The sequence below is a fragment of the Canis lupus genome, chromosome 26 (genome assembly GCF_011100685.1).
Source record: "Canis lupus familiaris isolate Mischka breed German Shepherd chromosome 26, alternate assembly UU_Cfam_GSD_1.0, whole genome shotgun sequence".
Taxonomy (NCBI): domain Eukaryota; kingdom Metazoa; phylum Chordata; class Mammalia; order Carnivora; family Canidae; genus Canis; species Canis lupus.
This window is the reverse complement of record NC_049247.1, coordinates 21,094,022-21,118,816: the sequence shown is the minus strand read 5'-3', so window position 1 is coordinate 21,118,816 and position 24,795 is coordinate 21,094,022. Positions and strand designations below refer to the sequence as shown.

At 47.5% G+C, this 24,795-nt stretch overlaps 1 long non-coding RNA gene across 1 annotated transcript in view; it reads left to right on the top strand.

Moving 5' to 3' along the window:
• LOC119866199 overlaps window positions 1-24,561 on the top strand; it is a 67,706-nt gene extending 43,145 nt beyond the window's left edge. The window contains exons 2-3 of the long non-coding RNA XR_005379345.1: window positions 22,469-22,602; window positions 23,631-24,561. This is a non-coding gene — a long non-coding RNA (uncharacterized LOC119866199). The remainder of the gene's footprint in view (window positions 1-22,468; window positions 22,603-23,630) is intronic.
• Window positions 24,562-24,795: the final 234 nt, after the last annotated feature.

The following is a 24,795-nucleotide window of genomic DNA, read 5'->3' as shown; positions in this document are numbered from 1 at the left end:
TCTTCCTTACCTTGTGCTGAATTTTCCAAATTTTTCGTGCTGTGATCAAGCATTGTGTTGCTCATCAGAAAAAAAAAAAAAAAAAAGAGGTTGCTTTTGAATGTAGGGTTTAGGTCTCACTTCATATTGGCTCCCAAACATGCTCACAGGAGAGGAAGGAAGAATATGTGTTTTCTGTGACAGCCCCCTAACATGGTGCTGCTCATCAGAAGATGCCCCTCACCCCAATCTGCTGTGGGGGGAATGTTCTGGAAAACTGTTCTGGGAAACAGCTTGGTACTTTTCTTATAGACTTTACATATACCAGGGCACCCGGGTGGCTCAGTGGTTGAGCGTCTGCCTTCGGCTCAGGTCGTGATCCCAGAGTCCTGGGATCGAGTCCCACATGGGGCTCCCTGCAGGGAGCCTGCTTCTCCCTCTGCCTCTCTGTGTGGCTCTCATGAATAAGTAAACAAAATCTTTAAAAAAAAAGAAAAGAAAGAAAATTCTTGAAGTGAGACAGGTAGAGCTAGATGGAACAGATCGGTTACTGCCGAGCGCTAGAACCGCAGTAGGCCATGGTTATTTGGGGCTGAAGGAGGGAGTCTCTTTGTGGTGATGGAGCCATCTGTATCTTATTCTTGGTGGCAGTCACTCAAATCTACACGTGTGACAGAATTTCACAGGACTATACACCAAGAGAAAAACAAATTCACCACTAAGCCAGTGAAATCCACATTAGGTCGTGTTCAAGTTAATAGTGTCGCACTAATGTTGATTGTCTGGCTTTGCTCATTTTGTTACAGTTATGTAAGATTCCATCACTGGGGGAAGCTGGGTGGGGGATACATAGGAGCCTTTGTAACTATTTCCACAACTCTTCATGAACCATTAGCTATTTTAAAATAAAACAGTATTTTAAAAAATATTTCATTTATTTATTTATGAGAGATACACAGAGAGGCAGAGACATAGGCAGAGGAAGAAGCAGGCTCCCTGTGGGGAGCTTAATGCGGGACTTGATCCCAGGACCCCGGGGTTCATACCCTGAGTTGAGGGCAGACCCTCAACCACTGAGCCACCCAGGTGTCCCTAAAATAAAACACTATTGACCAAAAATTTTAAAATATTTTTAAAAACCTATGTCTAGAAGGCCCTAGAGCTGGTGGAGAGGAAAATGAGGCTTATACAAATGAATCGAATCATAAGATGTGGTTCATCATCCCACTGAACTGTCAACAAAGCCGTAATTAGTGATCACCAGCTCAAGTGCCAGGGGGTCCTGGAGGTGTCACCAACAATAGCTGGTAATGCTCTCCCAATTGACCAATTGCTACCCTCACTCTAAATCTTTAAAAAAAAAAATCCAGCACCCTCTTAAACTAGTGTCAATAGCAGAATTGCCCAGGGGTTGAGATTAGGGCGTCAGGATCCAGGAAAATCTGGGATGACGCTGGCTATTCTATCAAATTGTGTGGCCTCGGCAAGTTTATGGTTCTAGATTTTGTGAAAGATTTATTATTAATATAAACACAGGGTAAGGGATGCCTGGGCGGCCCTGTCATTTAATCCTCTGACTCTTGGTTTGAACTCAGGTTGTGATCTCAGGGTCAGGAGATCAAACCCCACATCGGACTCTGTGCTCAACTTGGAGTCTGTTTCATACTCTCCCTCTACCCTTTCCCATCTCTCTCTCTCTCTCTCTCTCTCTCACACACACACACACACACACAAATAAATAAATAAATACTTTTAAAAAAAATGAAGTGAATCAGGATCTTTTCAGATTCAAGTGACAGAAACCCAACCCAAATACCTTGAGAAATGGGAAATATATTAGCTCACAGAACTGTAAAGTTCAAAGAATCTAACTTCAGGTGTGGCTGGATCTAGGTGGTCAAACGGGGCTCTCAGGACTCTTCTCTCATCTCAACTCTGATTTCTTTGTGTTTGTCTCATTCTCAGACAGGACCTTGCTTCACAATAACAAAAAGACTGCCAATAGCTCCAAGCCTATCTCCTCCTAGTTTAGCAGTTGTCGTTGAAGGAACATCCCTTTCTCGATAGTTACAGCTAAAGTCCTGCAACTGGACCTTATCTCTGGTGTATATCGCATTCCCATCCCTGTCAATCACTGACACCAGAAGAATGGAAAACACTGATTGGTCAGACCCAAGTCATAGCCAGACTCCTGCTCTCTAGCAGGCAGAGAACATGGGGATGCAGAACATGTCAGAAGCACATGGGGACTTTTTTTTTTTTCCTGGAAGAAAATCAATGTATCTTTAGCAGAAAGAAGGAGGAATGGAAGCCAAACTGGTAAAACCAACAGATGTCCAGCAAAGAGGGAAATAGCATCATTATAAGGATAAAATATTACATGAGACAGCTCGTGCAAAGCACATGGAAGGTGGCAGGTGCTTATAAGGAGATTAACAAAGAGGTTTTCTTCATCGTCACTGGTCACCGTTGCTGCTGAGAGGAATCAGGTAGGTTCGAGATTCCAGCCCGCTTTGCCATTTGCACCAGCAACAGCTGCTTTTCGGACCAGTCCCTCAGCAGCGCCAGGCTGCCTTTCTTACTGAGCACACCCACAATCCTGAGCCTCTTTCCATTTGGTCCCAATCTGAGACTGTGTCTTCCCTACCGACTGACTGCCTTCCGAGAGTCTGATTCCTTTCTCGCTCTAAAAATCAGACCCAGTTGGCCTTAATGGCGGTGCGCCAGGCACGGTGCTAGACATTCTTCATTGTGATTGTTGCCCCAACCCGGGACGGATGGCAGATGGCTTTGCTCCATTTGGCAGGTGAGCAAACTGAGTTTCGGAGGGGGCCAGCACATGGCTTGGAAATGGCAGAGCTGATTTCAAACCCAAAAGCTCCAAATGCCTTTTGCTTCAGAGGAAAGCCCCTCAGCATCCCCAGGGTTTCACCAGTGAAATTCACCTGGCAAAGCTGACCTAAGCATGGAGCTTCCCTCCACCTGCTCCCGGGGATCCCTCATTCCTGTCCTAACGGGGTTCCTGCTTCTCTCGATTTTTATGATGCCTACCTACTGGAGGCCAAGGCATTAATAACCCCCGTAAACCAAGCTGAGGTAGAGCAACTAGCAACACAATCACTTCTGCTGCTCCACTTACACCCGGAAATCGCATCTGATCCTGTTTGCCAGGCTGGGGCAGGGGCACCCATTTTCCTAGGGCTGAGGAACCCTTGCTTTTGCCTAAGACATTATGAAAATAAGGTCCATTTTTTGCCTTGCCCAGCCAGCTGGTGGAATGCCAATCAAGAAGCATCCTTTTGGTGGCTGGATTAAGGGTTGGAGCCAAGGAAGTCCTCTCATCTCACAAGCTAAGCACACATGTTCTACACTTGGTTTCTCTCTTTTTAACTCATACACACAGGCACACATGCATACACATATGCACACATATGCACATACTCACACGCACATGCATGCACATGATCACACATGCATGCACACACACGTCTATAAGCTGTCTATTTTCTTCCTTTTAATTACGATGATACAAAAATTCTCCTTTTGTTTATCTTCATTTTTTTCCACCTTTTTTCTGGGAAACTTGGTTGCTATTGGCTTATTCTCTGTATGTGAATGTGTGCATCCACATGCATGTACACGTGCATGCACGTGTGTATGTGTGTTTCCTGGTCATTATTTTTCCCAACTACATCTCCACAATGAGTTGAAATTCAGCTATGTTTGGAAAATAAATAGTGCCGGCATCACATTTGTTAAAGCCGGAGCCTGTTGTCAAGATCAGCCTGGCTCTTGGATGCCCTGTGTGGGTCTTGAGAGAAACAGAATAATTCACCTGGCCAGGTTCTCAGGCTAAGCTAAGAGCAGAGTATGCATTCCATGGTCCCTGTAATGTACAGATTTCCTGGGTGTCTTTGTTTCCTGGTGTGGTTAAAGTTGGACACCCAGGATGGCAGACAAGTTTAGTTCAAACCACTTCGCTTGGCCACTTCTGATCATTTTAAGAAAATTTCAGAAGCCAGGATTTACCGAGGACCTACTGTGTGCCAGCATCTATGTGAGAGCCAGGTCCACATGGATCTACTTTTCCAGATGTGATTCACCCAAAACCTGATATAAAATCAGCTATAAAAAAATAATAAAAATAATAAAAATAAAAAAAATAAAATCAGCTATACAAGGAACTCTTGGTAATAACAATAATAATAATAGCTAACATTTATTTGCAAACTCTATCCTAGGTAGCATACAAATCATTACATAGTACTAATGTTTTGTAGATTAACATTAGAGACTCAGTATTAGTGTTTTTGTTTTAATGAAAAGTATTTCGAACAGAGAGACAAGAATCCAGAAAATTTAATGAACACCAGATTTGACAAATCTTAACCTGTCCTTGTTGTAGATTTTTCTTCTGCAAAGAGACATTACAGATAGAGCTGAGCCCTCTGTGTGTCCACCCTGATCTCAGTTTTGTCTCCTCTCCTCCTACCAGGAGCCTAAATTTGGAGTTTATTATGCCAATAGATGTTGTTAAATGTTTATTACGTGATTATGCATCCATAAACGTGACAGTGTGTTGTTCATGCAGATTTTTAAACTTCTCAGGAACGGTATCTAGAGAAACACATTCTGTCTCTCGCTGTTTTCTTCCCACTGTGGGTAGATGATCAGATTTGATCTTCACAATGGGTTTAGGTGGCTGGCACCATTTCACAGATGAGGAAGCTGAAGCACACGGGGAATAAATGCTTAGGACTTACATATCCTAAAGCTAAGCGTGTGTCCAAACAGTGACTCAGCCGTTCTACTGTTGAGTACACACCCAAAAGCGACAAGCATTTTGGGGCATGGAAGACATGCATAAGAATGGGGGCGCCTGGGTGGCTCAGTCGGTTAAGCATCTGGTTTGGCTCAGGTCATGATCTCAGGGTCCTGGGATCGAGCCCTCAGTCAGACTCCCTGCTAACCAGGGGGGCCAGCTTCTCCCTCTCCCTCTGCCTGCTGCTCCCTCTGCTCATGCTCTCTCTCTCTCTCAAATAAATAAATATAATCTTTTTAAAAAAGACTTGTCAAAGAATATTCCTAAGATCTTTATGCATAAGAACTGAAAATTAGAGACAACCCAAATGTGCATCAGCAGGAGAATGGGTGCACACACTGTGGTGACATCCCACTATGGTATAGTACACAGCAATGAAAAAGAATGAGCTCGCAAGGCCCTACAACAGACATCTATGTGCCTCATAGATGGAATGCTGAATGAAAGAAACCAGGCAGACAGGAAGCCTACTGCATGGCCCCATCTGCAGATGACAGCAGGGGTCAGAGCAGTGATGACTTCTGCGGCAGAGGTCAGGACTGACTGGGAAGGCCATGGTGGGGGCTTCTGGGCCATCAGGAGTGTTCCACACCCTGATCTCGGTGGTAGTTACACAAAGGTCTGCCTATGTAAAAAACCTTCTGGCTCTGCATTTAGATTTATGAATCGTAGTATGTGTGCCCCATACCTCTGTGATGACGATGATGAATCACACGTGTGGAGGCATACAGACTATCTGTGACGAGGTCAGTTTGAACACAAACATTCGGAATCTGTGTATTTGACCATTACTCTGAATATTTATGAAGGGAATGTGGAGGGGCAGATAGAGTTCTCTGCTCAGGTTTACGCACTGAGCAAGTAGAAAAGGTAGGATGTGAACCTAGTTCTGTCTGACTCCCACATCCATCCCTCTTCTCTTTGTCTCGGGCCACTCCCAGGCACTGAGCCGGGGCTTTCTGGGCACTCAGATCTCAGTTAAAGACTGAGTTTTGCCCTCTTAGTTTAACATACTCCATTTCCAGAACATGTTCACATCCAGGCTCATATTTTCTCATTGCCTACAGCCTGCTGAGCACACACAGTAGAGATGTTTGTGTGCAACACACCCAATTCACAGATAGAGAAATGGAGGCCTGGTCTGGCACTCCAGGTGACCAGATCCCCGGTACCTGTGAGGTCCCGTGCACAGAGCATGAAGCCTGAGGTCAAGCAAATCAGATCTAGTGGAGAGTCTCAGTGGGGGCCTGGGCCAGCCATCACTCTGTGACTCAGTGGGCATCACGCTCCTGGCTCCGCAGGGTGATTGTGAGTCTTAAATTGAAGAAATGCCAGTACAGGGCATCAGGGCATGGCGCTGCTCTTAGACCATCTCATTTCCTGACTTCTTGGCTCCTCTTGGATTCAGGCCTCCTTGTTCATTGCTTGGGGAGCGGGTTGACCTCTGAGCTTTCTTGCAGCTTTAAGATTCTATGATTTATGACATTTTATGCAAATGTCGATGAAGCACTCAGCTCTGCACACTGCAGAGAAAAAGAAGGGGGGATGGGCTGCCATGGTCCCTAATTCCCAATGGGTACCAATAATGTTGGCCAGGGAAGTGACCAGTGGCAGATCAGCCATCCCCTGCCTCTCCCGAAACACCCTGCGGCCACAGTTTGTTCTGATCCCCACTATTGCAGGATTTGGAAGGGATGATGCAGTTTGTGGTGTGGTGGCCTTGCACGGGGGACCTGGGCACTGGGGAGTCGTCCCCCAGGACAGCCTCTGTAGCTGGCCTTTATTGAACATCCTACTCCATACTGGCCTATAAAACCAAGAGAAGAAACAAAGCCTCCACCTCACAAAGCTACATAAAAAAAATAATCTTAAAAGGGGGCATCCATAAAAGTGGGGCTGGTAATTATTCGGATCTAGTTAACCATGCAACAAAATGGAATAAACGCAGCTCCATTAACCTTATTTTAAAAGCGCTCTTTGGTGATTCATGTTTATTACACTGTTAACATTTAAAAGAGTGGACGCCCACCACCGTCCCTGCCCTGGAACCTGGTACAGAAGGAAACACACACTCGTTAGAAAGAGGAAGGGATCCAGCAAAGCTCATTTCTCTTTTGTCAGTCCCCTTGCCCAAAGAGACCCCACTTGGTCCTTCACTGCTGTCATCTGCAAGCATTTACTGAGCACCTGCTAGGTCGCGGGGAGATGGCCAAGTACTTGGGGTACAGCCGTGAACACAATGGCAACCGGCCCAGGGTGCTGAAGTCTGATGGGGCAAGACCCAGGGGAAGAAATCGCTTCTACTGCGATCTGGGCCCCTGACCCAAAGCCCTACCTGGGCGACTTCAAACCTATCCAGCCCAATCCTCATCACACTTTTATTTCCTGGCTGTAAGCATTCGTCAGTGGTTGCCCAGACCTGCTAATCCATGGTGGCTGCGAAACGTTGATTTTCTAACATTATTTCTTTGCATTTATTCATTGCCTGCCCGCTGGAGAAAGGAGCTGTGACTTCTCTTCTGTGCATCCATCCATTGATTATCAGAATGGATTCTCGTTTAGTCTGTGGTCTGTGATCCACGACTAAGTTCAGGAAAAAAAGATTGGAGAAACTCTTTCGGGATGAAATAATCAGACATCTGGGAGAAACTCCAGACACGTGACGTCTAAAGGCAATGAATGATCTTGAATTGGGTCTGGCCCTCGCGATGCGGATGGGGAAGTAGTTATAAAGGATATTATTGAAACAATTGGTGGAATTTGAATCGGGACCGTGGTATGGGCTAGTGTGTAATATCGATGGTAGATTTCCCAATTTTGAGCATTGTGCTGTGGTTATGTGTGAGACTGCTCTTGTTCTTAGGATATACTCACTGAGCTATTTAGTAGTTGGGTGACCAAGCGGGCCAGTTTGCTCACGACTCTGAGAGGCTTCCAAGACTGTATATATGTAAATATGTAATATTTACATGTACACACACAAATATATAGTATAACATGTATATTTAATATACTTGGTACATATAATGTACATCTACCTAATCTATCATCTATCTATACAAATATATGTATATGAATATAAAAATTTAGTGAGAAATTCAAGAAATGTGACAAAAGGCTTACACTTGGTGAATTGAGTAAAAAACTAATAGAAATCCTTTGTACTTGTATTAGCCTCCTGGAGCCTACTTTGCTATCACAATGTGACACAAACTGGGTGTCTTAGAACAACAGAAATGTATTGTCTCTCAGCTCTGGAGGATAGAAGTCCAAATCCAAAAGTCAGTAGGGCCACACTCCTCCCAAAACTTGGAGGGGAGGCTCCCTCTTTGCCTCTTCCAGCTCCTGGTGTCCCCAGATGTTCACTGGCTGGTGGTGACATCACTCCAGCCTGTACACGGCATCTCCCCATGTCTGCACATCATCTTCCCTCTATGCCTGCCTGCCCTGTGTCTAGATTTCCCTGGTCCATGAGGACACCAGTCATGTTGGATTGGGACCCACCCTAATGACCTCATTTTAACCTGGTTACTTCTGTAAAGACCTTATTTCCAAATAAGGTCACATTCTGAGGGACTGGGATTGGGACTTCAATATTCTTCTTGGGGAGGGGATACAATTCAACCTGTATCAGTCTTATTCTAGCAACTTTTCTCTGAAAAAGTGTGAAATAATATCAACATAAAAGCTATAAAAGTTATACAGATTGGTTGATACTACTTGCTCTCTCTAGATGGTCAGCGGAGTCCTCCCAACTCATAGGATAAGTGTCCACAAGCCCTGCATGCTCTTGACCATAGAAGGCAAGGCCGCAGGATGAGTCAGTTCAGGAGACTGATAAAGGGATTATCTCCAAGGATGGAGAAGCACAAGGGCTAGTCGGAGTGAGGAACTGCCACTCCTCGGGCTGGAAAGGCAGGGAAGGGAGGTGTTGCTGGGACCTGGAGAGAGTCCCTGACAGGTGCTCTGCCAGCAGCTTCCTTGGGGTATCCCTGCAGGGAGGACGCTGGAGGAATCAATACCCCCACATCAGACTCCTCCACCCCCTCCATCTACTGCTGGCTCCCCCATGGCTGACAAACCTGAAGTCAGGGATGCTGTCAAAGACATAGAGTGACTGTCCTGGGTACCGAGCACCATGGGGCTGGGTGGAGAACAGGCAAATGTCATAGGAGGTGCCATGCCTGACTCATGGCCCTTGACACCTGCACTTCCTCTGCCCACCAGACGCTCTCACTCCATTCCCATCTCCCACCTTGACCTACACTCATAGCAACCTACCCCACTGCTCCCCCCTGCCTTATCACCTTCATTTTTTAGAAGGTTCACTTAGGGGTCCCTTCAAAAAGCACTCTCTGCAAGCATGCTTACAGAACAATTCAAACAGCAACTACTCAGAAGAAGTGGATGTGCTGTCTTTTTTTTCTCTTATGGAAGGTGAAGTATTTATGGGTGTAAACTCGGGCTCAGTTTGAGCATCTCCCAAGAGAAGAAACCAGAACCCTCTTGGGAAGGGAAGTGGAGAGCACAGGTTGCCACATAGGTGAGTCAAGAAATACATATGAGCAACACAGAGAGAAAGTCTCTAACTGAAGGATACTTAGAATTTATAAATATGAAGACGATCACATTCTCACTTCTTTCTGTCTATAAAATCAGGCAGGTACCTGTCAGGAAAAAATTAGCCAATCTCAGTAAGATGCATAGTGTCAGTTTGGTTTTTTAATCCTTAACATATAATTTAAAATGCTGATTCCATGGCTGGAACGGTGGATGGTGCCAGATGACATAGCCTGTATAGACCATGTTCAGAAGACCTCCAAGCAGAGGTTGGGGGGAAGCTTGGTTGGAATGTTTTACTCAAAATGTGATATGTGAACCCACAGCATAAGCATTCTGGGGATTAGAAATGCAGATCCCAAGACCCCCAGATGTACAGAATCGGCATCTTCACTGTACCAGAACCCCCAGGTGATTCGTGTACATCTCACACTTTGAGAAGTATTGGCCCACAGGACAATTTCCCATCAGTCAAGAGGGACTTTAAAGGACCTTTAAGACTCCTGAGATCTCTGATTTTATACTCCTTCTGTCTCTTCCCGTTTATCTCCTCTCTGGAGCAATTGCCTAAAGAATCACCATGGGGACATCACCAGGTATTCCCACTTCCAGAGACATTCGCTTTGGGGCAAAGGTTCCAGCACAGGTGGCTAAAATCAGATCACTTTACAGTCAGCGCACTGGCAAAACAGGGAAAAGACAATTCAGATTATTTTATAAGAGCCGCTAGCCCAATTGCGGAGGGAAGATCTCCTTCCCTGGAGAATGCCAGCCGTAGAATGTAGAGAAAACTAGGCAGAAGGATGTAGAATCGGAAAACCAGTCTTTAGCCACCTCTCAATGAAATAACTGATTCAGGAAAATTTATTATTTAGTGTTAATACCATCAGGTGTATGGTGGAGGGGGACTTGAAACTCTGTGTGCATATTATTTTGTCTTCTCAGGGGAAACCCTCCATGCATGCTGGGATGACACTCAACCCTGACCTGTGGCCAGTCTCATTTCACATCACTAAAGGGGCTCATGCAGATATCCTGGGTCTCCGGGTAGCCCGGGTGGCGCAGCGGTTTAGCGCTGCCTTCAGCCCACAGGGCATGATCCTGGAGACCCTGGATCGAGTCCCACGTCAGGATCCCTGCATGGAGCCTGCTTCTCCCTCTGCCTGTGTCTCTGCCTCTCTCTCTCTCTCTCTCTCTGATGAATAAATAAAATCTTAAAAAAAGAAAGAAAGAAAGAAAGAAAGAAAGAAAGAAAGAAAGAAAGAAAGAAAGAAAGAAAGAAAGAAAGAAAGAAAGAAAGAAAGAAAGAAAGAAAGAAATCCTGGGTCTCCTAAGAAGTGTACCAGGTCACAGATGCAGGTATGTGGTCATGAAGTTAGCGCTTACCCAAGGATATGATGAGCATGGAAACAGAGAAATGTGCTGGCTATGGGAGAATGGGGACCCACCTTATGGATACCAGGAAGGGAAGTTTGGGGTGGGGACAGGGGTGGGAGATGACACTGCAGGGCTTAACCCCACCTATGCTCTGATTTCCTAGCTCAGTTATTCTGACCTTCTTTGAAATTCTGAGGTACAACAAATTCTTTCCAACCTCAGGACCTTTGCACCTGCTGTTTCTCTGCCTGGAATACTCAGACTTACCTCTAAACACAGACACATCACACGCACACTCACATTTTACTTCTACCAATTTTATACCAATTTTACACTTACTCATCCTCCAAGTCTCAAACTTATCACTTTCTCTAAGATTCACCCCTCGGCTCCCCAGGCTGAGCCTCTTGTCATTTATCCCCACAGGACCTGTCCTTCACTTTCCTAGCACTTCGTACCATAGTCTATTAAAATCTATTTATTTTATAATTCATTGCTCAAAGTCACAAAGACAATTCCATGCCTCGTTCATTTGCACAACCCTACATCTTAGGACACTGCCTAACACAGAGCTATTACTCAAGAGATATTTGCTGCCTAAATGAATGAATGATTGTTTTCACAGTTTGACTCTGAAAAATTCCTATGCAATTTCTGTTTTCTCTCATTCTGATTAAAACAGAACAGTTTTAGCAATTGCACCTGTTAGCAATTATTAAGGGCTTGCTGTATGCCTGGGGCATTGCCAACAATTACAAATGCATTAACTTGGCCAATACCATCAGCAACCCATGGTGTAAGTATTAGTAATTGACCCATTTTGCAGAGGAGAAAAAGGAGGAGTTGGGAAAGTCTCGATTTCTTATGAACGAGCTGGGAGAGGGTTCAGCAGCTCAGGCATGCAACACAAGACCCAGCCCATGTCTGAGACATCCGTGCGAAACAGAATAATGCCAGCAACACCTTCATGGCTGCTAGGTTGGTTATTTCTGCCTGGTACCTCATGAGCATCAATAAACACTTGGATGGGGGCTCCTCAGGCTTTTAATTTTCCAAGCAGAGTCCCTGGCAGACGCCCATGCTTTGAAATTCCATGGAGCAATAACCATGAATCACCCCCCAAAGATTCCAGGACAAAAGCAAGTTGGCTTTCCCCTGTGCAGCCCCGTTGTGCCGGGAGATGCTGGACACTGCCACCAAGTCAGTGATCCCAACTGCCGACAGGGCCTGGCACGGAAGGGCCCTCCCGCCGACCTCACTGAAAAGATCAGTAAATTCAGCAGCCAGTGAGTCTGGCTTTCCCACTTGCTGCCCCTAAATCTCTGTCGAAGTGGCAGGACTCTGGCCCAGCCGCCCTGTCTGGGCCCATTTGCTCCATCTTGGAGGAGAGCGGTGCCAGGGACCTCCCAGGGGTTGGCGGGGACATTGTTTTTCCCACCCAGCAGCCTTCTTAGGAGCGGTTCCTCCTTTGCTGCCTGATTCAGCTTTGCTCAGACACGAGCTGCAGGCCCTGGGGGGCCTGGAGGAACCCCAAAGCTCCCTGCTCACTAAGTTGCCCTGGCTGGCTGAACTCAGGAATCCAGGACAGCCCATAGAGATAATGTTCCAGGTGCTGGCTTCCCCTGGGAACTCGAGGAACGGGCTTCCAAAGTCGCAGAGAGGGCCGTCGGGTGGCCCGGGGTCAAAACGGGGGCCAGGGCTTCTTGGACAAGTCTCTTCACCCTCCATCTTGGAGCTGGAGGGAACAAGACAGACAGTTGTCTTGTCTTTACATTGGGATAGCACCAATGTCCCCCTTGCTAGGGTATTCTAAGGATTAAGCAATTCATGAATTCTTGCCATAGCGAGTAGTGATATACCACACACTGTGATGACACATCTGACATATACCAATCTTGTTCTCGGAACCGAGGTGGAAAGTTGGGTTTTTTTTACCCCTCATTATTGAAAAGTCATAGCTATAACTCAGAGAGGTAGAGTAACCTGGCCAAGGTCACACAGCAGAGCTGGGATTCAAACCAGGCCTGTCTGACCCCAGAGGCTAAGAGTTTGACACGCTGAGAAACCCCTAAGCTAGGCTCCCAGCCACAGCCTGCTGTACCCCTTCCCTGAGAGCACCGTAGGCGGCGCACTGCTACATGCATGAGAATCCCGATGGTGCTTTACGTTTATTGAGAGCTGGCCATATGTCACGTGCTGCTACCTGGATTCCTTCCTTTATATACTTCCGCTATAGTTGTCATTTTGATCCCATTAGGTTGATCTGGACCAGAATATGAAGCATTTTCAAAACAGACAAAAGACTCTGGGCCACAGTCCATTGGGAGCCATGGCAGGTGTGCACATGAGGCCCTGATGTGATCAGGTTGGCCGGTTCTGAATATGGCCCCAGCTGCTGACATGAAGACAGATGAGAGAGAGAAGCCAGAGTCAAGAAGGCGAGAGCAACAGGAAAGTGTGGAGGCCAAATGCAACCCTTTGTTCCTTCTCTCTTCCCAGGACATGGTGCCCACAGGGGCCTGGCCTTGCCTGGAGCAGTACCTCGGCCCCCAAAGCCCTCTCTTCCATCAGCCAGCTTATCCCAGCTCAGAGCCCCACAGGACCCCAGGCTTAGAGCATTCTGCTCAAGATGGGCTAGGAAAAACCCTGCTCATTCATTCATTCATCATTCATTCATTCAGAACTAGTTGTTGAGTGCCACTGAGTGAACAGCATAGAACAAGACACCTTAAGGGTCCAGCTGAGAATCAGAAACATGGGGCTTGAGTCCTCCTTCCACCCTGAACGTGTCCAAATCCTACCTTTCCACGTCCCCATGTCCTGTTGTGTAAAACAGAGATCATATTCATACCACAGTGCTCTTGGGAGATACAATGAGGCATGGATAAAGCAGCTGGTGTACACCCGGCTCTCGGGGACTTTCAGGACTTATTATCCTGAAGAGGCAGAGAACATGGCAGTTGGGGTGGGGGGCACAGGCCCAAGGTGACAGAGCTGCGAGTCTATGTCTGGTTCTTAATCAGGGGTGACCTGGCCCCCCAGGAATATTAGGAGATATTTTTGGTTTTCACAGCTCTGGGGGTGGGGGTGCTACTGGCTTCTAGCGGGTAGGGGCCAGAGATGCTGCTAAACATCCTACAACGCACAGCACAGTCCCCTCCATAAAGAATGGCCTGGTCTTAAATGCCATCCTACACGCCCAGAAGCCCAGGATGAATTACATTTTCCCCCTCTGGGCTGTGAAGGGGGCCCCAGGGTCCCAGCGCTCAGCTTGCCTGTGCATGGAGCACCCCTGGCCCCGACGGGAGCAATCAGCTCCCAGTGCCGACAGCTCTGTTTGAGGCTGGGGACCTGCATGGACACTGCTAACCTATCCCCTCTGTTGTGACAGCAGCCCTCCCTGCTCCTGCCCCTGCTCCTCTATCTCTCTGGGATCTGCCGTAGTGGCTGATCCTGCTAGGAAGCTGCTCCAAGTGGCTATGTGATGGCCTCCTTGTTCCCCCAACAAGGGCTACTGGGGGCCGGGCTATGGCTCCTTGGGGAGTCATGTGAGTGAGGATGGAAGTGTTGGCTCCTATAGAGCAGGAGGGTCCCCATATTGAGTCTCTTTGCCCATTCAGAGTTAGCACATTTTGGTCTCTGCCAGCCACGGGGGGCTCATGACTGAGTCTGGGGGGTCTGATGACCTTTCTCCTTTATCTCTTCTGTCACTTAGAGCCAGGGACACACAAGTGGTCCCCCGTTGGTATATAATGTTCTTTCCCACATGCCCTGAAAACTAAACTAAGCTTGCCTGAGGTGGGGCAGTGTGGAGAGCATCTAGTCACAGTACTAGCCAGGCACACGGTAGGTACTCAATAAATACACAGTCAGTAAATGAAAGAATGCACACAAGGCATGTTAGGAGGCCTGATTTTTATTTATTTTTTATTTTTTTAAAGATTTTATTTATTTACTCATGAGAGACACAGAGAGAGAGAGAGAGAGAGAGAGGCAGAGACACAGGCAGAGAAGCAGGTCCATGCAGGGAGCCTGACGTGGGACTCAATCCTGGGTCTCCAGAATCAGGCCCTAGGCCGAAGGCAGTGCCAAACCGCTGAGCCACCCAGTCTGCCCAGGAGGCCTGATTTTTAAACTCAGCTTTGTGTCTACCTTGCCACATGACTTTGAGCAAGCCCCTTTGCCCCTCCAGACATCAGTGTACTGGTCTGTAAAGTGGAGGTTATCCTTCGCCACTGAACAGATCCTGAAAGGAAGACAGCAGCCTTTGGAGTCAAGCAGGGAGGGAGCTGGAGCTGAGATTATCTTTGTGAATTAAACCACAAAACCACATTTGTCATTTCTTGTTTCTTAAGAATAGTTCTGTTAGCATCAACTCCAGAAAGGCTGTGGCAAGCCCACTCTGTCACCTGTATTAGCTACTATGGCTGCGTAACAAATTATCCCCACGCTGAACAACATAAATCAACCTGCCTTCCTTATCTCAGAGTCTCTGAGGGTCAGGACTCTGGAAGGGGCTTAGCCAGGTGGTTCTGGCTCAGGGCCTCTCCTAAGATTATGAGACAGTGAAATCATCACCATTTATTTTCCAGATGAGGAAACAAAGAGCTCACACAGCTGGTAAAAGATGAAGTCGGGTTTCACCCTGCCAAGTGGCAGATTTCCGAAGCCGTGGAACTGACCTCACCACCTCCCTCAGAGCCAGTGACAGAAAGAGAAGGGGCATTTGGTCCAGGTTCCTGTTTGTTATTTGAGAGCCACAGAAAAGCCCAGAATCTTCTAGGGAGGGCACTGGAAAGTACTTTGCAAAGGAAACCCAGCTTTGGCAGAGCGTGTTCCCACTCACATGCCTTTCAGCCCTGACGTAGGGGGCGCCCCCTGGTCTCCTGGTCTGAGACCCAGACAGCAGGTTGACATCACCAGGATCTCTCTGAGTAGCCTCCACTCCCTAAACTGCCCCAGCCGCCTTATGATGCCTGATTCAGATCCCGGCCACTTCCCAGAGGCTTCTCTATCCAGGGGTCCTGCGCTCAGTAGGACAGGCTCACTAATTAATCCTGACCCCAGCTCAGGTCCTCGAGACATTCATTCCTTGGGCTCCTTCGGACATCCAGGCACTTGAGTGCATGTGTATGTATATATGCACATGTGTATGTGTGTGCGTACATCTATATATGACACGGGGGACCTTTTGAAATGTCTAAGATGGGCTTAGCCAGGATACTATCTGCACATCCGCTGAGAGCACTTTGTCAGATGCCTGCGTGACCCAGGACTTACAAACCAGGGACAGAGCCTGAGTACAGAGGGTGAGGAGGGGATGCCCGCTGGTGGTCCCGTCACTATCTCTTTTGAGAAGTCTTAATCCCCTAATCACTTTTATTAATCTCATAACAATCTTTCCAACATCGGTTACATCCTTCTTATCTTGGTTAAGCATTTTGGTGAACTCAGGGCTTCTTGTCACTTAGGGATTTTTTTCCTGCTGCTTAAAGCATCTGCTCTTACATTCTCTCCTCTCTCTCTCTCTCTCTCTCTCTCTCTCCCTCCTTCTCTCCCTCCCTCTCATTCTCTCTCTCCCTCCCTCTCTCCCTCTCTCTGTCTCCTTCGTTTCCTCCCCCCACTTTCTTCTTCCCTCTCTCCAGCTCTGCTGTCAGAATCCAAAAACCCTTGAACTTCAGAGCAAGGAGGAACCTTCAAGACCACTCAGCAGACATTTCTCATTTCGCAGCAGGGAAAGTCAGGGCTCTGAGATGTGAACACCTCCTTCAAGGCCACAGCCCAGGGACAGGAGAGTACATGCCCACGCGTGGAGAACAAGAGACGCTCTTGCAGGTGTAAGCACTTAACCAGCATCATCTTCATTCTGCACAAATGCCTCTTGGGTGGGTTCAGCCACCAGCTCCATTTTAGAGACGAGGAGACTGAGGCAGATCAAAGGAAATCACTGGCCCACGGACATAGTATGTGAGGAACATAGCGGGGATACTGGAGCCCAGGCAGCCAGACTTGGGGGCATGAGTCTCCCACCACAATGCCAGGTAACACTGTGCCCTCCAATCCCTCTGGCAGCTGTGGGCTGGTGCACAAGTGGGGGCATAGCAGGTCCCTTATCAAATGAAATAATGTGTTGAGGGTTTCTGATGGGGTTGTTGCCCCTCTCGCGGGCTGGGAGCTCTGAGCTCCTGGGATGGAGTTCCCACAGGTCAGCAACGGAGCCTGTGACAGTGACCTGTGCCGCTGACCTTCAGCGGGCACAGAGGCCCCAGCCCAGTGTCCTACAGCTACAGCTGGCCTGGCCGCACTCCCCACTCACAGCAGCAGCTGCAGCCATCTCAACCCTCCCTGGGTGTCACCTCCTTCATCTCTCCACTGGAAAGCGGTGTCTGCAAATAGCCATCAGCTCCAGAGAGCTTTCTGGAAATGAAATGCAATGTGGGAAGCCAAGTTGAAAAGCTCATAAAAGGCAGTCACTGGCGCAAGCTGGGCTTTGAATGCACGGGCGTCCAGATGCCCATCTCCCCATCCCCTCGTGTGGCCCCAGAAGAACCTGGGGGTCCCAGACACTCTAGCTGCAAGGCTACCAAAGAGGGATCTCAATGTGTCCCCTGTGTCCGAGCGTCTGTGAGCTGAGAAACACCCCACATCCTCCTCTAAGCCCCCGGGGTGAGAAGAGAGGTTTGCACTTGGAGGGGATGACTCTCAAACTATTCCAAAATCAACAGAGACGTGGGATCTTGAAGCATCATCTTCCCCATCCCTCCTGATGCTGTGTGCCTCTCCCTACCTGATGCGATCACCTCTGTTCCCTCCTGCCTGCCTCCTGCCCCCTTTGTCTGCCCGACAAGTAGCTGATGAGGGTGAAGATGGAGAACCAAGCACCGAATTTAGAAAATAAAAATACGCCGATCGGCTTTATTAATCTCCTGAAATATGCTCCCCAACTAGCACCAAGCTGAAAGAGCCCATGTTTCCCCCTAGAACATCATAAAAAAAACGTAGAAATGTTTACAAGGATGACTGGGGAAAAGTGCAGTAGATCTTCCTGGTAATGTACAAGGTGATGCAGTAATTGCTATGGAAACTAGTCATTATAATTCAATAAAGTGAGAGGGAAAAAAAAGTTAAGTCCATTGTGTTACCTATGACTCTATAGTCACGTTCTTTACATACATTAGCATAAAATCAAGTCCCACTTTTATTCTCCGGGTTTTCGCCTGCTCTGCCTTCACAAAAGAGTGTATAGGGTTCAGCACAGATGAAGCCCTAAAGAGAAGAAAATTCACTTTGCAAGAAATCTCTCTCTCTCTTTTTTTTTTTCCCTGAGTAAAATATTTAATGTTTCTGCATAATGTGCATGCATGGTTCTGGATGAGACCACAGCTTGTGCATGAGGAGTTTTGCCCAGAAAAACTGATTCAAGGAATCACCTTACCTCCCTGCGGCGCCTGAGGTGTGGTGGAAATGGACGTCTTCTCTCAGGGGAGATGCAACTTGCCAAATAAATAGAAAGCTACACCCACAGTCACATGATCTATTGCACACATGAAGTCTGAGCATCTTGGGGAGACCACTGGAGGGAGCAGGTTCTTGTGGGGCCTTGGGAGATACTGCAAGGGTTGGGGGCACAGCACCCTGCATGGATGCTCTAGCTCGTTTCCCACTAGGTGCATCGTAACCCACTTGGAAAGTTGATCTATAGGCAAGGCATTTGCAGTTTCAGGAGTGGTGGGGGAAACCCCAAACATAAGGCAGGAAGCACTTACTGCTCAGATACCTATTTTTGGCAAAGGGAGATAAAAGGAGTACTTTACAGCATGCTGGGGGCTGCTGAGTATGAAGATAACGATCCTTACCCCTCTTACCAGGAGCTCGCAAACCTTTACATCACTGGGAGTGCAGAGACAGGGGACCAGAGTTAGAAGGATGTGGTCTCCTGGCTAGTTGGTTCAGGTCTCTGAGCCTCTGCGATTGTACAAGCTGTTAAACCATTGTCGCTCAGCATCAAACGCATCCTTCTATTCACCGCCTTCCAGAGCCAGGGCTGGGATTCTGAGCCCTGCTTTTCTGTGGGAGCCGGGCCAGGTCTGGGTTGGCCTCTGCCCATAGTGGGCGCTAGCGGGAGACTTGAGGCAGGCTGCAGAGGGGACATGCTCTGGCCCCTGTTTGCTGGCAGTTTCGGTTGGTGTCTCCATCCCAGCGATGTTCCTCATCCCAGCAGTGACAGGTGGATCCAGTGATCACCTGCCCTGTCCCTCTTCCAAAGCCTGTGCCCAAGCTCCGCGTGGTTCCTCCCCAGAGCTCTGGAGCACAGCAGAATTCAGGTCCCTCCTCCAAGTCTGGTCTTTCTTCTCTCCCACCTTCTCGACTTGCTCTTTCAGCCCAAGGATGCCACTTGCCTCCTGCAATCACTGCCTCTGTGCTTCCCAGTGTGCCACTTTTGCCTATCCAGTTTGTCAACACCAGAGCAAGTGATTCCCTGTATTAAATTCTCTTCGTTAGAGTACCTGGTAGAGAGTTTCCCTTTCTCTCTTTGGGTCCCACTCTTCTAATCCCGCCTCCACTTAGTAGTTAGGATGATCTTTCTGACAACCAGTTTGATTGGAATACTGCCCAGAGGAGGTGAACTCCTAGCCTTTAGGCTGACAAAGCCCCTCTGCTCCCTACAGCAGACATCCTCTGGCAATCACATTTCTCCCCAGCATCAACACCCCCTCAGAACCCTTCCTAACACCATGCTTCAGGACAGTGCTATTCATGGCTCAGAACTGGCAGTTAAAACAGAACCTGTTTTCCAAACTCGCCCTGGATGTGACTTCCATCTCTGAGGTATGATCCATACGAACTACCTATTAATTTCTCTCATGTTTATTGAGTGTTTATTACATGTCAGGCATTCTACCATCTTGCCGTGTAGCATCTTCAAGGAGAAATCCATCCAGTTTATGCTATCTCTCGTAAGGGTAGCTTTAGATCTGTTTTTGTCCCAAAAAGCCCAACTTGCATACTCAGATTCACTCTTACACCTAGAGAAGTTCTTTACCTGAAACTTAGTGAAGTCACCACAAAGAGTTCTTTGAGAATGACTGAATCCTTTCCCTGGAAGGAGAACTCTGCTGATATTCAGCGTTAATTACACACAACAAATTCCAAGTGGTACAAAGTAGAATTCTGCTATTGACTTGCTAATTTCGTCCACATTTAGGCATTGATGGAAATCCTCCTCTGGATGTGGCTTAGAGTCACAGGCTCTCTTGGTGCGGGGGCGAGTGTCATCTGGAGTCTTTCTCCAAGTTCTGCATCCAGCAATGTCTGAAGAGATTGTTGATTGTCAAAATTAGGCATGAAGTGGCTATTAGCATCTCATGGTTGGAGACTAGGGATTCGGGTACAGGATGGTCCTCTGTCGCCAAGAATTATCTGACCCCAAAGGTCAATAGTGTCAAGGGTGAGAACTTTTGGTTTTGATTCATGTTTCCTGTGCTGGCTGTGGTGACCTGGCATCAGAAATCACCTTTTTTCACTTGCAAAGAAAAGGTCCCTATTTGTACATGTAATTGCCGAAAAGTTGGCACCAAGTAGTGAGCTCTTTGCAATGACATTGCTGGTGAGATTTGTTCCCTCCGATGCATTGTGCAAAGTGCCCTCCCAGGACCCCAGAATAGCGCCTTTCAATCTCCCTTTGACCCTATCACCTTCTCTGTCTCCAGCCTGGCACTCTATCCCTAGCCAGCTGCTTCTGTGGCCCATCCGAGCTAGGTCTAAAGGCATCGGGAAGAGTCACCTCCAAGTTCAAATAAAACTGAAAACATATCTCCCATTGGCCTGACTCTTGGATACCGTGACATTCCCAGTGCTGTGCTAATGAGCTTCCCCTTTCCAACTGAAGCAGCTCAAACCCTCCCATGCCCCAAATCATTCCAGCCACATTCCTCGCCCTGGGGTCACACCGCCTTGAATCTAATCAGACTTTACATTCATTGTGGGTTCTCACTCATCAAATATGGCTCGACGAAGGGATGTACACAGGGCTTCCAGGGGTCCACTAGACTTGCTCAACAGATACGCAATCCCTGCAGTTTGTCTCTAAACTCCGGGGGTTTAAATGTTGGCTTGGTTCAACATTTGTCGGAGATACAGATTTCCATGTCCCCATTTCCTTAGGAAAATAAAGGAACAGTCACATCGGATTAAATGGTTCAAGGAAAAATCCCAATGCTCCACCCCCCACCTTGTAGCCAGGGCTGTGACCAGACTACCTCATTTGTCTATAAGTATTCAGTTAACTGTCAGCCAACTCCTCTCTGACTTGAGAGAGCTGATAAGTACAGGACCATGGAATCAGGAGCAGTGGGCAGCATGGAGTCATCACATTCTAGCACTCCTCCTTCATAGGACTGCATTTTCCAAGTACGCTAGAGTCATGAGATTTTAGGATCAGAGACTCTGCACTGAAGAGTTTGAATTTGGGAGGCATGGAATACTAGAACCACTTTGGTGGGGGCGCAGAGGGATCTTAGAATTATAAACTGTTTGGATCATAAAATCTCAGAATTTGTAGCTTTGTTTGCAAATTTCATATCCTGCAACCAAAGTTTCTTAGAATTACTAAAATTGAGGAACATGGAAGCTGAAAGCTTTAAGGGGAAACTCAGGGCTCCGAGCTCATTTCCAGGGCTTGAGGCACCTCTGGATTCCCTGGTTGCACTCCTTCGACTAGTAAAATTAATTGTTTCTTCCACATACGGTGCCACCCACAGAGGAGACACTGCCTACGAAGCCACAACAAGGAAACGGCTTTCTGCCTGCAGAGCAGATCCTTGCCACCCCTGGGAGGGGACCAAACACTGGGCATCCACAGGAATTAGGCAGATAATGTAGGTGAGGCAATGGGCAGTTCCAATAAAACAATGGGGAATTAGACTCTGAGCCTTCAGGTCAGGAAGACAAGAGGGAGTGGTAGGGACTGTGGCAGATGGAGGACCTTTGCACGTAGATACAGGAGCCCATCATGACCAGAGCATGCCTGAAATGCTAGAAATCTGTTTTCATGTAGAAATCTTGGGATTTTTTTTTCAGTATGGGCAAGTGATTCAAATTCAAATGCAGTGCAGTCTCACACCGTGTTGCAATACCAATCAAAAATGCTCTGGGAGCCCCTTTTGGCCTGCAGGCCCCCGGTTTGCACTCCCTGTAGTAGGAGGCACCAAAGGAACCAGACAGCGCCTACCTCGTGATGGTTTCGGAGCAAGGATTCAGCACCAGAATGCAAGGTTCAAACTGTTGCTCTGTCACTTTCTGGCTGTCCTACCACGGCCTCTGGGCCAGATTTCCCCAACTGTAAGATGGTAAATTTATAAAAGTACTATTTCATGGGGTCATTTTGAGGTCTAAATGAATTTATGGAATATGCAAAGTCTTTAGGAAGCACACATTAGTTAGCATCTACAAAGAACTGAGGTAAAAGGTACAGGTAGGGAATGGGTAAAACATTAGCCATTCTTCTTCTGTTTTTGCAGATCCTCGTTTTTTAGAAAAAACTTAGGCTCTCCCTGGCAGTCTTGCTGGGAGACGAAGGGCAGGCCGAGGGGCCAGAGTGAGTACCTCCGTTTGCAGATGAAAGAACTGAGACATAGAAGGGTTTTCCACTTGCCCAAGGCCACGCAGCAAACACATGGCAGGACTTGGCTCAGGACCCAGCTCTCTGACTCTGTCTCCCTCTCTTCCCAGACTCTGTCTGCTGTCGGAGCCCACGGCCTGACCTGGCCATGGACGCCACCCCCAACCAGCCAGCCAGCCAGCCAGCAGCTCTGCCACACTGCCAGATGTCCCGCGCCACACTCCAGACGTAAAATGACAATGAGGTGTGTGTGTGTGTGTGTGTGTGTTTCCTAAAGAAAGAGAGAGAGAGAGAGAGAGAGAGAGAGAGAGAAAGGAGCAGGCGGTGGGAGAAGAACTGTTCTCATCACAAATTTCTCTCTGGCCCTCTTCCCAGATTTGAAGTTTCTGGCACAGCCAGCAAGATTCGGGGCAAGAGAGTCAAAGAGGGGTCCTGGGCAGCGGTGGAGTTGTTAAGGCCAGAACTGGCTGGCCTGATTTCTCAGCCAGACCAGGACCCCCACCCCACCCCCAGGACTAGCTGCATAATTGGGAGCCATACGAAAAGGAAATGCATGCAGAATCCTACTGGTGCAAAAATTATTCAGCATTTTGAGAGGGGGCCAATAGAGAGTCAAACCCAGGCATAGTGCCGGCCCTTTGAGCACAGACCCCATATGACTGCAGAGGTCACACATGTGTGAAGCCAACCTTGCACATTCCCCCTTGTCTGAGGGGCCCCCAGTGTCACACAACAGGGTACAAAGAGGGTTAACAGACACCCTCCCCTCTCCCCATGTCCTGGTGAGATAAAACCACCATTGGGAGACCCAGGACAATTTTTATATAGGATTAGAAAACAAAAATCAATATTTAATTATCTGTAAGCTTTTTGTGTCACTGAATCTTTAGCACCCTAACAGGGAGCACAGGCTGCCAAGGCAAAAGTAAGTCATTAAAGACGCCGGATCGCTGGCCATCCCTTTTTAGAGTCGGGCCATAAATAGAGGACATTATCAGTCCTCCCATGCTGGTATTGTTATTTATCTTTACAATCTCTATTTACCTCTATTTATAGCAGATTTCCCCCATATATTATGAGGCCAGGTTAACTTTAACGGACTTCATGAAAAGAGGTACTTAAAACTTTGGAACATGCTTATGTGGACAGATGGCGAGGTTTTCAGAAGCTATGGAGCCCAGAAGGCCGATTTGAAGGGTGTTGATTTTTTTTTTTCTTTCTTTCTCTCTTTTTTTTTTTTTTTTTTTTTTTTTGCTTCTTTTCTTATTGCAGAGACTCTCTCCCATGAAGGCTGTCCAGGGTCCTTCTTTCCCGGCATGGTAGCTACATCCTCAAGTGCAAATGGATGGGAGATAGAGCCAGAAAATCCTGGCTCTGGACCTTCACACCTCACCTGTAAAGGGGCTTTTTCACTTGCCAAGCTGACAGCAAAATCATCTTTCCAGAGGCTGGAAGCCTTTTTCTCCCCAGGACAACTTCACCCGGGTTACTTGATCTTATTTTAGCTTTAGTCAGAGTGGGTTATAATAGTCTGTTCAGTGGCCTGCCTCCACCATCAGACTGCCATCTCCTCTGGGCCGGGACACTCTGGGCCACCTAGGGATTCATGCCCCCATGCACAATGCCCAGTACAGAGTGGATGCACAATAACTGTGAGCCATGATTTTAGAAGGGGAGCAGCACTGGTAGAGACAAAACCAGTATTTGGCTGACCTGGGTTCAGATTTCTCCTGTCAACCTTAGTACCTGGGAAACTTTGGGCAAGTTAATCAGCCTATCCGAGACTCAGTTTACTCATCTGTAATGTGGGACTAAAAATATACCTACTCACTGGTGGATTGGAACAAAGTCAATAAGGCGGGTGGAGGGATGCACAGCCCAGTGTTTGGTACCCAGAAAACACGTGGTCAGAAAACGCACATGAGCTGATTTTCTTTCATTAATCCTAAGGGCCACATAACCTGCTTAAAACTAACATAAGTGAGTGAAAGCAAATGAATGAATGCATGAGTGGATGTCCAGGTGTATGGATGGATGGATGGATAGATGGATGAATGAATGAAAGAAAGAAAACACAGAAAAAGACTTTCTTAGAAGCAGAGCTGGGCCTCATAAGATGTAATCTACGAAAGGATTAGAAGCATTTTTGTTCACTGATTTTAAAAATAGGGCAGTAGGTGTGCTTGGGTGGCTCAGTTGGTTAAACGGATGTCTTGGGCTCAGGTCAGGATCCCAGGGTCCTGGGATGAGCCCAGTCAGGCTCCCTGCTCAGAGGGGAGTCTGCTTCTCCCTCTCCCTCTGCCCCTCCCCCTGCCTGTGCTCTCTTTCTCTCAAATAAATAAAATCTTTTTAAAAAAATTAAAAATAAAAACAAGGCCGCCTAGAAACAAACCTGAGGACTTAGAAAATTTTGCATGCAATAAAGGTAGCACTTCAA